The 16,984-nt window shown below is 41.2% G+C and overlaps 1 protein-coding gene across 1 annotated transcript in view; it reads right to left on the bottom strand.

Moving 5' to 3' along the window:
- Nucleotides 1–16,984, bottom strand: part of AR (androgen receptor) — a 673,169-nt gene that overhangs the window by 337,834 nt on the left and 318,351 nt on the right. The gene's annotated exons all lie outside the window — the stretch shown is intronic.

Genomic DNA, 16,984 nt, shown 5'->3' on the forward strand with positions numbered 1-16,984 from the left:
ATGCTTTCTTTATTGTTGTCCTTAGTGGGATTTGAACTCAGGTCCCCAGCACTGCAATGGAGCAGTGCTAACCACTGAGCCACCATGCTGCCCTTAGCATACATCTGCTTTGCATGGTTGCTAAAATGGACAGAGATGTCAGCAGAGAGCACTGTGTTCGTGATGTCATCAATGTTCCAAAAAGAAAGGAATTTCCTCTGTAGCATTCAGAAGCTAATAAGTACTGGAAGGATTAAGATTCTTTAATAGAAGTAATTTACAAGGCTTTCACCGGAGTACCTCTTTAACTTTCCGGAGCCAGTTGATATATATAAAAAAAAAGTTTTGGCCTTTAACCCCTTAAGGACCCAGGACGTACTAGAACGTCCTGGCACCCTGGGCTTTAAGGACCTGGTGTTTCTCCGGTCTCTGCCGCACCCCGGGCAGAGATCGGAAGCGGATGCCTGCTGAAATCCTTCAGCAGGCATCCAGGGCAAACGCCGAGGGGGGCCATGTAGGCCCCCCATGTCGGCGATCGCCGCAAATCGCAAGGGAAATCGCCCTTGCAATCTGCGGCGATACCGGGCTGATCGGGTCTCTGGGACCCGACCGCCCGGTAATTTCGCATGATCCCGGCTGTCACAGACAGCCAGGACCATGCTGGAGTATAGGAGCGAGGTGGCAAGCCTGCCACCTCCTCCGATCCCCTGCGATCCGTTGGTTAGTTAACCGACCAATCGCAGGGGGGGGGGGGCGGTTACTTCCTCCTGTCCTGCCCGGCCCCTTGAAGTCCGGAGAGGACGGGAGGAAGACCGGAGGATGCGGCGGGGGACGGGGGAGTGCTGGGGACCGGCCCTGGTACTTACCTCGTCCCTGAAGACCCGGATCCCGGCGAGGAAGATGGCGGCGGCGGCGACAGGTGAGTTCCTCTTCAGCCGCGGTCAGGCCCTTTACAGCAATGCACGTCGCCGTAAAGCGACATGCATTGCTGTAATGGGACCCTGTAAACTACAACTCCCAGCATGCCCAGACAGCCCTTGGCGTCTGGGCATGCTGGGAGTTGCAGTTTTGCAACATCTGGAGGTCCACAGTTTGGAGACCACTGTGCCCTTCCAGATGTTGCAAAACTACACATCCTCAACATGCCCTTACTGTCCAGGCATGCTGGGAGTTGTAGTTCTGTAACATCTGGCCCTTCCTAACTCAGTGTTTCCCAACCCGTGTGCCTCCAGCTGTTGCAAAACTATAACTGCCAGCATGCACTGATAGACTGTGCATGCTGGGAGTTGTAGTTTTGCAACAGCTGGAGGTCCCCCCCCCCCCCCTGTGAATGTACAGGGTACATTCACATGGGCAGGGGGCTTACAGTGAGTATCAGGCTGCAAGTTTGCGATGCAGCAAATTTTGCGCGGCAGCTCAAACTCGCAGCGGTAAACTCGCTGTGATCCCCCGCCCATGTGACTGTACCCTAAAAACACTACGCTACACTACCACAAAATAAAATAAAAAGTAAAAAACACTACATATACACATACCCCTACACAGCCCCCCGCCCCTCCCCAATAAAAATGAAAAAAGTCTGGTACGCCACTGTTTCCAAAATGGAGCCTCCAGCTGTTGCAAAATAACAACTCCCAGTATTGCCGGACAGCTGTTGACTGTCCAAGCATGCTGGGAGTTTTGCAACAGCTGGAGGCACCCTGTTTGGGAATTACTGGCGTAGAATACCCCTATGTCCACCCCTATGCAAATCCCTAATTCAGGCCTCAAATGCGCATGGCGCTCTCACTTCGGAGCCCTGTCGTATTTAAAGGCAACAGTTTAGGGTCACATATGGGGTATCGCCGTACTCGGGAGAAATTGCCTAACAAATTTTGGGGGGCTTTTTCTCCTTTCACCCCTTATGAAAAGGGGAAGTTGGGGTCTACACCAGCATGTTGGTGTAAAAAAAAATTTTTTTTTACACTAACATGCTGGTGTTGCCCTATACTTTTCATTTTGACAAGAGGTAAACGGGAAAAAAGCCCCCCAAAATTTGTAATGCAATTTCTCCCGACTATGGAGATACCCCATATGTGGGCGCAAAGTGCTCTAGGGGCGTACAACAAGGCCCAGAAGGGTGAGTGCACCATGTACATTTGAGGTGATTTGCACAGGGGTGGCTGATTATTACAGCGGTTTTGACAAATGCAAAAAAAAAAAAAAACCCACATGTGACCCCATTTCGGAAACTACACCCCTCACGGAATGTAATAAGGGGTGCAGTGAGCATTTACACCCCACTGGTGTCTGACAGATCTTTGGAACAATGGGCTGTGCAAATAAAAAAATTTGTACAGCCCACTGTTCCAAAGGTCTGACAGACACCAGTGGGGGGTAAATGCTCGCTGTACCCCTTGTTATGTTCCTCAAGGGGTCTAGTTTCCAAAATGGTATGCCATGTGGAGGTTATTTTGCTGTCCTGGCACCATAGGGGCTTCCTAAATGCGACATGCCCCCCGAGCAAAATTTGCTCTCAAAAAGCCAAATATGACTCCTTCTCTTCTGAGCATTGTAGTTCGCCCGTAGTGCACTTCAGGTCAACTTATGGGGTACCTCCATACTCAGAAGAGATGGGGTTACACATTTTGGGGGGTATTTTCTGCTATTAACCCTTGCAAAAATTTGAATTATTTTTTTTTTTACATATACAAAAGTCGTGAAACACCTGTGGGGTATTAAGGCTCACTTTATTCCTTGTTACGTTCCTCAAGGGGTCTAGTTTCCAAAGTGGTATGGCATGTGGGGGGGTTTAGCTGTTCTGGCACCATAGGGGCTTCCTAAATGCAACATGCCCCCCAAAAACCATTTCAGAAAAACGTACTCTCCAAAATCCCCTTGTCGCTCCTTCGCTTCTGAGCCCTCTACTGCGCCCGCCGAACAATTAACATAGACATATGAGGTATGTGCTTACTCGAGAGAAATTGGGCTACAAAAACAAGTAAAAATTTTCTCCTTTTACCCCTTGCAAACATTCAAAAAAAAAGAACATGCGAGTGTAAAAAATGAAGATTTTGAATTCTCTCCTTCGCTTTGCTGCTATTCCTGTGAAACACCTAAAGGGTTAAAATGCTGACTGAATGTCATTTTGTATACTGTGGGGGGTGTAGTTTTTATAATGGGGTCATTTGTGGGGTATTTCTAATATGAAGACCCTTCAAATCCACTTCAAACCTGAACTGGTCCCTGAAAAATAGTGAGTTTGAAAATTTTGTGAAAAATTGGAAATTTGCTGCTGAACTTTGAAGCCCTCTGGTGTCTTCTAAAAGTAAAAACACGTCAATTTTATGATGCAAACATAAAGTAGACATATTGTATATGTGAATAAAATAAAATAAATATTTGGAATATTCATTTTCCTTACAAGCAGAGAGCTTCAAAGTTAGAAAAATGCTAAATTTTCAAATTTTTCATCAAATTTTGGGATTTTTCACCAAGAAAGGATGCAAGTTACCACAAAATTTTACCACTATGTTAAAGTAGAATATGTCACGAAAAAACATTCTTGGAATCAGAATGATAACTAAAAGCATTCCAGAGTTATTAATGTTTAAAGTGACAGTGGTCAGATGTTCAAAAAATGTCAGGGTCCTAAGGTGTAAAATGGCTGGGTCCTTAAGGGGTTAAGGGAAGACAAGTTAATATGAGACATGTTACTCGGTGAATATTTCAGTGAGAATTTCTGGGGATTTTACATGAAACCTAGTACAAATATAAATAGCAGTATAGCCCATAACAATTAGGTTTCATGCACATACAATAGCAATAGATACTGAGTCCTTACATCAGTGCATAGCATTTATTTAGCTCCTTGAAAATGAAGTCATACAACCTCTGAACTCTGCAATACAGGCTTTATCAAAATTTGGGTATATGGATATATTCCATTCTACATAAAAACATAGAACGTGGAGGCAGATAAGAACCATTTGGTTCATCTAGTCTCCCCTAAATTCTGAATAATATGAATAGTCCCTGGACCAATCTTATATGAAGTATAAGTATAAGCCCATGCCACACCGGGCAGCCCACTGTTGATTCCTGGAGCTGAGGGCTGCCGCTAATAGCGGACATGCGATTGCAGAGGCTGGCTATTAACCCTGGTCTAAAGAGACCTTTAAATGGACCCTTGTGGTCTAGTGGGCTTGACTGACCCCCGAGCAGTGAGATTGTGCAGGTGGGGGTGCTCGGGTTGCTCTGGGGGGGGGGGGGTGATCCACTCCTGAGGTAGCCGGAGGGCTTACCTCTTCTCCTGTGTCGTCCGTGGCTCTGTAATTGAAAGAGCCTGGCTTGACCAGGCTATACCAATCAAGTGCAGAGCACACAGATCAATGATTCTAAATCTAATGATTCCTCCAAAAAGTCCCCTGAGGGACCAATAAAGTGTTAAAAAACTTTTTAAAATAAATATTTAACCCACATACATTAACCCCTCCATATTAAAAGTTTAAATCACCCCCTTTTCCCAAATTCCATATAAAAATATGTAAACATAATAAAAATAAGCATATTTGGCTGAGCCACGTGCGTAATTGCTGAACTATTATAATATAACATAATATAATATAGTTATCCCATACGGTGAATAGCGCAAACGTTAAAAAATACCAAACCCCAGAATTGTGTGTTTTTTTTATCACATCATACCCCAGAAAAAATGAAGTAAAAAGCATGAAGAAGTGTGAATCAAAAAGTCTGATCAATGCCATAAAGGTACTAATAAAAACCACAGCTCACACCGCAAAAAATTAGCCATCATAAAGCCTGGTAAACAATAAAAAAATTATAGTGGTCAGAAAATGACAATTAATTTTTTTAATTTGTTTTTATTAGTAAAACATGATGCAAACTATACAAAATGGGTTTTGCTTCAATTGTGCCAACCTAAGGTATCAATATTACATGTTAGTTTGACTGCGTGGTGAATGGCATAACTCACAAATATATTTTTTTCTGCTTTAGGGTACGTTCCCACACGGCGTATTTTGCTGTGTATTTGCAGCGTATTTGGTGCTGCGTATTTTCCTACCCATTGACTTCAACAGAGAAAATAAAATACGCAGCAGCAAATATGCAGCAAATACGCCGTGTGGGAATGTACCCTTAGAGCATATGTTCAGGAAAAATTAACAAAGACATTACAAAGTACAATAGGTCCCACATAGAATAAACCCTTATATGGATGTTTAGATGAAAAAAACTAAAAGTGTTATGGCTATTAAAGGGTAAAGAGGAAAAAACAAAAGTGCAGCAACAAAAATTGGCCTTAACCCCTTAAGGACCAAGCCCATTTTCACCTTAAGGACCAGGCCAATTTTATTTTTGCATTTTCGTTTTTTCCTCCTCGCCTTCTAAAATCCATAACTCTTTTATATTTCCATCTACAGACCCATATAAGGGCTTGTTTTTTGCTTGACCAATTGTACTTTGTAATGAAACCTCTCATTTTACCATAAACTGTATGGCAAACCCCAAAAAATATTTTGTAAGGGAAGAAATTTAAATGAAAACCACAATTTTGCACATTTTGGAAGGTTTTGTTTTCAAACTGTCCAATTTACGGTAAAAATGACATGTGTTCTTTATTCTGTGGGTCAATACAATTAAAATGATACCCATGGCTAGATACTTTTATATTTTTGTACAGCTTAAAAAACAAATCTAACTTTTTGTAGAAAATCAGTAATCTAAAATCGCCCTATTTTGACCACCTATAACTTTTACATTTTTCCGTATATAGGGCGGTATGAGGGCCGTTAACCGTATGGGATCATTAACATTATATTTTGATAGTTCGGACATTTACACACGTGGAGATACCAAATATGTTTATAAAAAAATTACGCTTTTTGGGGGTAAAATGGGAAAAACTGACAATTTTTATTGGGGGAGGCGATTTTTCCCTTTTTTTACTTTTTATTTTTAAATTTTTCTACTTTTTCCCCCACTTTTTATGACCCCATAGGGGACTATCTATAGCAATCATTTGATTGCTAATACTGTTCAGTGCTATGCATAGGACATAGCACTGAACAGTATTATCGGCTATCTCCTGCTCTGGTCTGCCCAATCTCAGACCAGAGCAGGAGATGCTAACAGATGGCCGGAGCCAGGTGAGGGGACCTCCAGCCGCTATTACAGATGATCGGATCGCCGCGGCAGCGCTGCGGGTGATCCGATCAACTATTTTACTATGCGCATTGCCGCAGATGCCGTAATCTGTTCAGATCCCGGCATCTGAGGGGTTAATGGCGGACATCCGCACGATCGCGGATGTCAGACATTACTGGTGGGTCCCCGGCTGCTGATAGCAGCCGGAACCTGCCGTGTACGACATGAGCACCGCTCCGATGCTCGTGGTCATACAAAGGACGTAAATGTACGTCCTGGTGTGGGAAGTACCGCCAAACCAGGACGTACATTTACGTCCATTGTCGTTAAGGGGTTAAATCAACTTGTGCCAGAAAGTGAAACAGATTTGTAAATTACTTCTATTAAAAAACCTTACTCCTTCCAGTACTTATTAGCTGTTGAATACTACAGAGGAAATTCTTTTCTTTTTGAAGCTCTCTACTGACATCATAACCACAGTGCTCTCTGCTGACATCTCTGTCCAATTTAGGAACTGTCCAGAGCAGCATATCTTTTCTATGGGGATTTTCTCCTACTATGGACAGAGGTGTCAGAAGGGAGCACAGAGGTCATGATGTCAGCAGAGAGCCCTGTTTTCCAAAAAGAAAATAATTTCCTCTGTAGTATTCAGCAGCTAATACAGTAAGTACTGGAAGGATAACAATTTTTTAATAGAAGTAATTTACAAATCTGTTTAACTTTCTGCCACCAGTTAATAAAAAATAAAAAAAAGTTTTCCTCCGGAGTACCCCTTTAATATATAACATTATAAAGCCACAATGGCAATGATGTAAACGTTAAAAAAAAGTCCAGAATTGCATATATATGGTCACATTATATATAAAAATGGTACCCAACAAACTACAGATCACCGCACAAAAGAAATTAGCCTGACACATTCCTGTATACTGAAAAAAAAATGTATAGGGCTCAAAAGAGGACAATTTAAAGCATACTAATTTTCATACAAAAAGTTATAAGTAGTTGAACAAAGTAAAACCTATATCAATTGGGCATCATTGTAATTGTAGCGACCAAAATAATAAAGCTAATATGTCATTTTTTTACCAAAAAGTGCACTACGTAGAAACTGAAGCCCACAAAAGCTACAAAATGGCTTTTTTTTTTTTTTTTTTTAAGTCCCCCCCCCCCCACAAATATATATATTTTTGGGGGCTTAGATTTTGGTGATAAAACGAGTGATGTCCTGCCCTCACTTACTGGACTTTGTCCCTGCCTGTGCTTCTGTTGGACAAAGAGGATGCTGCAGCAGGACAGGATTATGTTCTGGATGGTATGAGGACCCCTAGTGGTCTTTTTTTCTAAGCCATGATTTTTATACAAAGGAGATACATTATTTATGAAGTATATTAGACAGGTTAATGTTTTGCCAAGATGCATAACATAGAAAAAGTTTTTGATTCTGACAGTGCCCATTTAATTAAGAATTTTATGTGACTTAAAGTCAGTTAAATAGATGTGAATGGGGTAGTTTCTGCACTATGTACAAGAAATTCTAGATGACGGGGTTTCAGTTGAATTGGATACACGTACACAATATTTTTACAACATACATGAAGATGTCCTTGTTTATGGCTTATTTTTGTAAAAAAAAAAATGCAAATGCAAGTAATAATGAAAACAGACTCCATAGATTTCATACACCAAAAATCACCATTGTAAACCAAGTTTGCTATAACCTTGTTGCTTAGAGATATGTAATCTAGCAGCATGTTTTTCTCCATCTGAGCATGCGTGAGTCATTTCTACTGCTGTTCTATAGCTATCTTCTGCGTGGTTACATGGTGCATCAGTAACTGCACCACATTTACAAAATAATTTATTTTTCAATATTTACAAAAGCTATTTCTTCACATCTACAAGTTATTCACTATTTTGCAATACCATCATCAATGCTGTTGCAACTCCCGAATGGGGCCAATAAAAAAAAAAAAAAAAAAAATTTCAATATTTATGAAAGCTATTTCTTCGCTAACTAGTTCTTTACTATTTTGAAACACGCTCAACAATCCAGTTGCAACTCCAAAAAAGGGATAATTGTTGGAAAATATGCTAAATGGAGTCTAAAGGGGTACTTATCACAACTGGTGCCAGAAAGTTAAACAGATTTGTAAATTACTTGTATTAAAAAATCTTAATCCTTCCAGTACTTATTAGCTGCTGAATACTACAGAAGAAATTATTTTCTTTTTGGAACACAGAGCTCTCTGCTGACATCACAAGCACAGTTCTCTCTGCTGACATCACGAGCACAGTGCTCTCTGCTGACATATCTGTCCATTTTAAGAACTGTCCAGAGTAGGAGAAAATCCCCATAGTAAACATTTGCTGCTCTGGACAGTTCCTAAAATGGACAGATATGTTAGCAGAGAGCACTGTGCTCGTGATGTCAGCAGAGAGCACTGTGTTCCAAAAATAATTTCCTCTTTAGTATTCAGCAGCTAATAAGTTCTGGACGGATTAAGATTTTTTAATAGAAGTAATTTACAAATCTGTTTAACTTACTGGCACCAGTTGATTTAAAGAAAAAAAGTTTTCCACCGGAGTACCCCTTTAAGCTCAGAGCTGAAGTGTCAAAGAGGCTGTGAAGCGCCTCCTCCATCCCCCATTCCTCCCTGCCATGACTGACTGACATGGCAGGGAGGAATAGTGGGAGATAGAGGAGGCTCAGCACAGCCTCTTTGACACAGCTCAGGGCTTGATCTACAGCTAACAGATTTCCTTTACATAGTGCAGTTGAAATAAGGTACATGTCCGACAAGGTTCAACCAAGGAGGGGAGGAGATGGATGAAGGATGCTTTTACATTTAATGTATATATTTCTTTGTACATCTCTATAATCTGAAAGTAACATTTTCTTAATGCATCATTAGTAACAGAGCTAGAGCTCTGACAGCTCACAAATCACAACAACTGGCCAAGCACTGTAAGGAATTTTTGGAACACCAAAGAGTTCAGCTTCCTCTTCCTTGTATTGTTTGTTATATGTGAAGTATCCAGGATATGCATCAATTGCCTAAAACCCTAGGGGTGTAGAAGTCCAAGGAGGCTATTAAAATAAATGTTAGGTTATCTTGTTTTCTATCTCAGTTTTCCATAGCATAGAAGCACTTATTAGAAAAGTTAACAGGATAATATTAAATTGCATACAGGATTATTGAACGACCCTGAAATCATTATTTAAAGGTACCCTGACACAATAAAAATGCTATCTAATCTATCAGCATCATGTTATAGAGCAGTAGAGCTGAGCAGACTGATATAATGTATATCTTTGTGGGAAAGATTCAGTAGAACTTGAAATCCCTGCTCTTTCTTTTCTTAGGAGCAGGCACTTGACTCCTGAGCATAGAAAGATCAGAGAATTCATTCAATAAGTTAACAATTATACCAAATCTTTTCCCTCAAAAATATGCGGTGATCCATCAAGTTACAATGGCCAAAAAAAAATAGACCATACCAGACGAAAAGAACAGTAATATGGAAAACAAATATAAATTTTATTGAATAACAATCATTTTTAAAAATAATTTAAAAAGGACACATATACAATGGTACAACAAAGAAGAACTCAGGCAGAAGAGTGGAGGGTAGAGGCATCAATTAGAAAGATAATAATGCTCTCATAAATGAAAATTTGTAAGGGGCCATATGGTGTGCAAAACATAGCAGCAGATATTTGCAGAGGTATAAGCACCAATACTATGATATGATATGCTCTTATAGTATTGGTGTTTATACCTCTGCAAATATCTGCTGCTATGTTTTGCACACCATATGGCCCCTTACAAATTTTCATTTATGAGAGCATTATTATCTTTCTAATTGATGCCTCTACCCTTCACTCTTCTGCCTGAGTTCTTCTTTGTTGTACCACTGTATATGTGTCCTTTTGAAATTCTTTTTAAAAATGATTGTTATTCACTAAAATGTATATTTATTTTCTATATTATTGTTCTTTTCGTCTGGTATGGTCTATTTTTTTGGTGTTGATTGCTATTGGCGACCATAAGACATTCTGTCTCAGATGGCCATTGAGCATAGTGGGTAATTCAAGTTACAATGGCCTCAGATTACAATATACTCAACATACAATGGCCTTTTCTGGATTGTTGTAACTAGAAACCATACTCAACATAAAATGATACAGAAAGTCCAGATCCATTGCTTATGTGAATGGCTGGAAGATCTTACCAATCAGAGTTTGCATTTTGATGGTAAAACACCTCTATTACTGAAGTGCATGCACTGATATGCTGTCTTGGAGCCCCTCCCTGCAGTATTCTGTAGTACCATATTGGTCATTGTGTGTGCCAGATGTAGCTGCTCCTTTATCTTATGTATGCAATGAAGAGTTGCTCATGAATACTCCATAAATATACAAAACAGAGGTAATCACATTTTTTCAGCATAGAATACTTTTTCAGGACAATGTTAAATATTGTTTTCTTTTTGCATTCTCTTTTTTTATGATACCCATAAAATGGTGATAGTAGCCATAGTTAGCGCTTTATCACACTTTACTGTTTTAATGTTTTCTTTATACTGTACAAGGCAGTACTGCTCTTCTCTCAATCTTGATCTGTCTTACAGCATATCTATTGTGTATTTTGATCAATTTAGATGGCAAAAAACGAATTAAAACTGCAGCGACATCTTTAAAAAAAAAAAAAAAAAAACTGAATCTTCATCAGGTGCTAATTCCCCAAAGGTGTACATGGTATATGGTGAAGAAGATGATAAAACTGCATTTATTATAATAGCACAAACTTCACAAGACATTCCTGGTTCAGACCAATTGCATCATCAGGTAAAATACATTACCTATTACCTTTGTCTGCACTTCACCTGACAACAAGTCTGGTCCAGCCAGAAATGTTTTGCGTTTTTTATAATGCAATTTTATCATCTCCACCATATATCTTGTATAACTCTTAGAAATTAGCTCCTCCTGTAGATCTACCACTTCCACTGGCTGTACAGGTCAGATTTGCCTGTACCCGAGTTGGTTCATGCCTGCATCCCATGATCTAAACCACATGGCTGCATGTGCATCCCAGAAAAGCAATCACTGAATATAAAGTGCACACCACTATATATTAACCTCTTAAGGACCAATGATGTTGTGGAACGTCATGGCACCCTGGGCTTTAAGGACCAATGACGTCCCACAACGTCATGGCGTTTTCCGGTCCCTGCCGCTCGCCGGCAGAGATCGGAAGCGTATCCCTGCTGAAATCGTTCAGCAGACATCCAGGGAAAACGCCGAGGGAGGCCATGTCTGCCCCCCATGTCGGCGATCACTGCAAATCGCAAAGGAAATCGCCCTTGTGATCTGCGGCGATACCGGGCTGATCTGGTCTCTGGGACCCGACTGCCCGGTAATTTTGCATGATCCCGGTTGTCACAGACAGCCAGGACCATGCTGGAGGCTGGGAGCGAGGTGGCAAGCCTGCCACCTCCTCCTATCCCCTGCGATCTGTCGGTTAGCTAACCAACCAATCGCAGGGGGGGGGCTGTTACTTCCTCCCAGGGTACATTCACATGGGCAGGGGGCTTACAGCGAGTATCAGTTTGCAAGTTTGCGGTGCAGCAAATGTTGCGCGGCAGCTCAAACTCGCGGCGGGAATCTCGCTGTAATCCCCCGCCCGTGTGACTGTACCCTAAAAACACTACACTACACTAACACAAAATAAAATAAAAAGTAAAAAACACTACATATACACATACCCCTACACAGCCCCCCCTCCCCAATAAAAATGAAAAACGTCTGGTACGCCACTGTTTTCAAAATGGAGCCTCCAGCTGTTGCAAAACAACAACTCCCAGTATATGCTGGGAGTTTTGCAACAGCTGGAGGCACCCTGTTTGGGAATCACTGGCGTATCCTTATGCAAATCCCTAATTCAGGCCTCAAATGCACATGGCGCTCTCACTTTGGAGCCCTGTCGTATTTCAAGGCAACAGTTTAGGGTCACATATGGGGTATCGCCGTATTCGGGAGAAATTGCCTAACAAATTTTGGGGGGCTTTTTCTCCTTTCACCCCTTATGAAAAGGTGAAGTTGGGGTCTACACCAGCATGTTAGTGTGAAAAAAAAAATTTTTACACTAACATGCTCGTTTTGCCCTATACTTTTCATTTTGACAAGAGGTAAAAGGGAAAAAAGCCCCCCAAAATTTGTAATGCAATTTCTCCCGACTACAGAGATACCCCATATGTGGGCGCAAAGTGCTCTGGGGGCGCACAACAAGGCCCAGAAGGGAGAGTGCACCATGTACATTTGAGGTGATTTGCACAGGTGTGGCTGATTGTTACAGCGGTTTTGACAAACGCAAAAAAAACAAAAACCCACATGTGACCCCATTTCGGAAACTACACCCCTCACGGAATGTAATGAGGGGTGCAGTGAGAATTTACACCCCACTGGTGACAGATCTTTGGAACAGTGGGCTGTGCAAATTAAAAATTTTGTACAGCCCACTGTTCCAAAGATCTGACAGACACCAGTGGGGGGTAAATGCTCACTGTACCCCTTGTTACGTTCGTCAAGGGGTCTAGTTTCCAAAATGGTATGCCATGTGGGGGTTATTTTGCTGTCCTGGCACCATAGGGGCTTCCTAAATGCGACATGCCCCCCGAGCAAAATTTGCTCTCAAAAAGCCAAATATGACTCCTTCTCTTCTGAGCATTGTAGTTCGCCCGTAGTGCGCTTCAGGTCAACTTATGGGGTACCTCTATACTCAGAAGAGATGTGGTTACAAAGTTTGGGGGTATTTTCTGCTATTAACCCTTGCAAAAATGTGAAATTTGGGGGGGAAACATACATTTTAGTGAAATTTTTTTTTTTTTACGTATGCAAAAGTCGTGAAACCCTGGTGGGGTATTAAGGCTCACTTTATTCCTTGTTACGTTCCTCAAGGGGTCTAGTTTCCAAAATGGTATGCCATGTGGGTATTTTTAGCTGTCCTGGCACCATAGGGGGTTCCTAAATGCGACATGCCCCCCGAGCAAAATTTGCACTCAAAAAGCCAAATATGACTCCTCCTCTTCTGAGCATTGTAGTTCGCCCGTAGTGCACTTCAGGTCAACTTATGGGGTATCTCCATACTCGGAAGAGATGGGGTTACACATTTTGGGGGGTATTTTCTGTTACTCATTCATGCAAAAATGTGAAATTTGGGGGGAAACACATTTTAGTGACATTTTTTTTTTTTTTTTTTTTACATATGCAAAAGTCGTGAAACACCTGTGGGGTATTAAGGCTCACTTTATTCCTTGTTACGTTCCTCAAGGGGCCTAGTTTCCAAAATGGTATGCCATGTGTTTTTTTTTTTCCTGTTCTGGCACCATAGGGGCTTCCTAAATGCAACATGCCCCCCAAAAACCATTTCAGAAAAACGTACTCTCCAAAATCCCCTTGTCGCTCCTTCCCTTTTGAACCCTCTACTGCGCCCGCCGAACACTTTACATAGACATATGAGGTATGTGCTTATTTGAGAGAAATTGGGCTACAAATATAAGTATACATTTTCTCCTTTTACACCTTGTAAAAATTCAAAAATTGGGTCTACAAGAACATGCGAGTGTAAAAAATGAAGATTGTGAATTTTCTCCTTCACTTTGCTGCTATTCCTATGAAACACCTAAAGGGTTAAAATGCTGACTGAATGTCATTTTGAATACTTTGGGGGTGCAGTTTTTATAATGGGGTCATTTGTGGGGTATTTCTAAGATGAAGACCCTTCAAATCCACTTCAAACCTGAACTGGTGTCTGAAAAATTGTGATTTTGGAAATTTTGTGAAAAATTGGAAAATTGCTACTGAACTTTGAAGCCCTCTGGTGTCTTCCAAAAGTAAACACTTGTCAATTTTATGATGCAAACATAAAAAGGACATATTGTATATGTGAATAAAAAAAATTATTTGAAATATCCATTTTCCTTACAAGCAGAGAGCTTCAAAGTTAGAAAAATGCAAAATTTTCAATTTTTTCATCAAATTTTGGAATTTTTCACTAAGAAACGATGCAAGTATCGACAAAATTTTATCAATAACATAAAGTAGAATATGTCACAAAAAAACAATCTCGGAATCAGAATGCATCCCAGAGTTATTAATGTTTAAAGTGACAGTGGTCAGATGTCCAAAAAACGCTCTGTTCCTAAGGTGTAAAATGGCCTGGTCCTTAAGGGGTTAAAAGACAATCAGTAGATTTGGTTTCCAGTACCACCTCTATGCTGATGACACCCAACTCTATACCTCTTCCTCCAACATCACCCCTGCACTCCTACAGAATACCAGTGACTGTCTCTCTGCCGTCTCAGACATCATGTCCTCTTTATATCTGAAACTAAATCTTTCTAAAACAGAACTTCTTGTTTTTTCTCCATCAACTGATACTGTACCTAACCCTGACATTTCCATCTCGGTATGTGGTACTACCATAACTCCCGGGCAGCAGGCTCACTGTCTTGGAGTTATACTTGACTCTGATCTGTCTTTCACTCCTCATATTCAGTCTCTTTCACGTTCTTGTCACCTGCATCTCAAAAACATTTCCAGAATCCGCCCGTTTCTCACTACTGAAACTGCTAAAACTCTCATTATTGCTTTGATTCACTCCCTCCTCGACTACTGTAACTCTTTACTAATAGGCCTTCCTTTCTCCAAACTCTCTCCTCTCCAGTCCATCCTTAATGCCGCAGCCAGACTCATCTTACTCTCCAGCCGCTACATCGACGCCTCCTCCCTGTGCCAGTCACTACACTGGTTACCAATTCAGTCCAGAATACAGTACAAAATCCTCAGTCTCACACACAAAGCTCTCCACAATGCTGCACCTCCCTACATCTCCTCTCTCATCTGTCTACCATCCTACACGTTCTCTCCGATCTGCTAATGATCTCACACTAACATCTTCTATAATCCGAACTTCTCACTACCGTCTCCAAGACTTTACTCATGCTGCACCGGTTCTTTGGAATGCTATCCCTCAATCCCTCACACTCAACAACAACATCCATAGTTTCAAATGTGGCCTAAAAACACATCTCTTCAGACAGGCCTATAACATTCTTTAATTGGCCTCAACATATCCTCAACATATCCCCACATCTCTTGTTTGAATAGTTATTGTGTATATTATGTCTGATACTTGTCTTTGTTTGTACCCCATAATTGTAAGCGCTGCAGAATCTGTAGGCGCTATATAAATAAATAACATAAATAAATATTAGGGGTGTGAATCGCCAAGAATTTGTCGATACGATTCGAATTGCGATACCAGTGTGGTGATTCGATATATCCCGATATATCGCGATACCGTCTAGGTGACGATACATCACGATATATATCCCAATTCTGTCTCGAAAACAATGTCTTTTATACTTTTATTAAAACTTTAATTTTTTTATACACTTTATTAGACTTGTAGGAGGAATCATTAGATTCCTCAGACAGATGAATCGAGTTCTATTGAACTCCATTGATCTGTGGTCCATTGATAGAGCCTAGTCAAGCCAGGCTCTATCAATGACAGAGCCACGGGACAGCAGGAAGCAGAGGTAAGCCCTCCGGCTACCTCCACAGTGGATCGCCCCACTAGCCCACCAGGGAGCATTCACAGATCCCTTTAGACGCCGCTGTCAGCTTTGACAGCGGCGATCTAAAGTGTTAATAGCCAGCCGCGGCGATCGCCGCATGCTGGCTATTAGCGGCGGCCCCCCGGTTACTGAAAACAGCTGGGGGAAGCAGAGTATGGAGCGGGCAGGAGGCCGGAGCCCGCTCCATACAGACTGCTGAGCGCCGCATGCTGGATATTAGCGGCGGTGATGCATCAGCGGCCCACGGCTACTGAAATCAGAGTAGAGTATGGAGCAGGCAGGAGTCCGGAACCCGCTCCATACACCCAGAGCGCTGCCACGCTAGTCAAGTCAGGCCCTGCTTGCACAAGTCGGAAAAATTCCCCTGCCCGGCTCCACAAATGTGGAATTTGTATCTCCTGATGCCCGGGACATGCTGTTCCAGGTGTCAGGAGATACAAATTCCACATCCCTAAAAGAATCGATTAAAAAATATTTTGAATCGATTCAGTATCACCAAATGAAAAATCGCGATAATCGCGCAAATCTATTTTTTCTTACATCTCTACTATATATACATATATATCAAATTTATTTTATACAATTTCTTTATTTAATAAAATAAATGTGATTATATATATAGGTGTGCACTTTATATTCAGTGATTGCTTTTCTGGGATAAAGTTGTATGTATTTTCACTGATAGTAGCACCCCGTGTTGAGTATTGTGGTTGAGCCCCCCTATCTTTCTATAGGTGCATGCACAATGTTACTCGGGGCGTTCTTCTCCTTTTTTAACTTTTACTGCAACATTTTTTCTAAATGGGACAACAGGAATTTCTGCAACAAATATGTTATGCTGCATGTGAGTTTATGTTCAGTGGTTTGAATGAGCCATCAGCAAATGTCTACACCTCTCTGTTCTCCCCTTACAGTATAAAACATTTAAGCATGTGTGGTAGCGTTAGGGGATAAAGCCTTGTGGGGTTTAGAGTAGTTAGGGTGTTGCTGTTCAGAATAATAAAGGGCGCTGTTAATCCTTGTTACTCGTGACGCCAGGGTGAGGGTTAAATTCTGTAATCTTGATAGGCCTATTGCCACCCTTCCCAAGAGCAACAAGTGAATGCAGAATAAAGGATTGTCCACAACCACTGTTAACTGAAAACTTGCAGGAACTTTTACTGAAGAATTTCTGTACATGCAGCAATAGTAACAGTCCAGATAACAG

The sequence above is a fragment of the Hyla sarda genome, chromosome 9 (assembly GCF_029499605.1).
Source record: "Hyla sarda isolate aHylSar1 chromosome 9, aHylSar1.hap1, whole genome shotgun sequence".
Taxonomy (NCBI): domain Eukaryota; kingdom Metazoa; phylum Chordata; class Amphibia; order Anura; family Hylidae; genus Hyla; species Hyla sarda.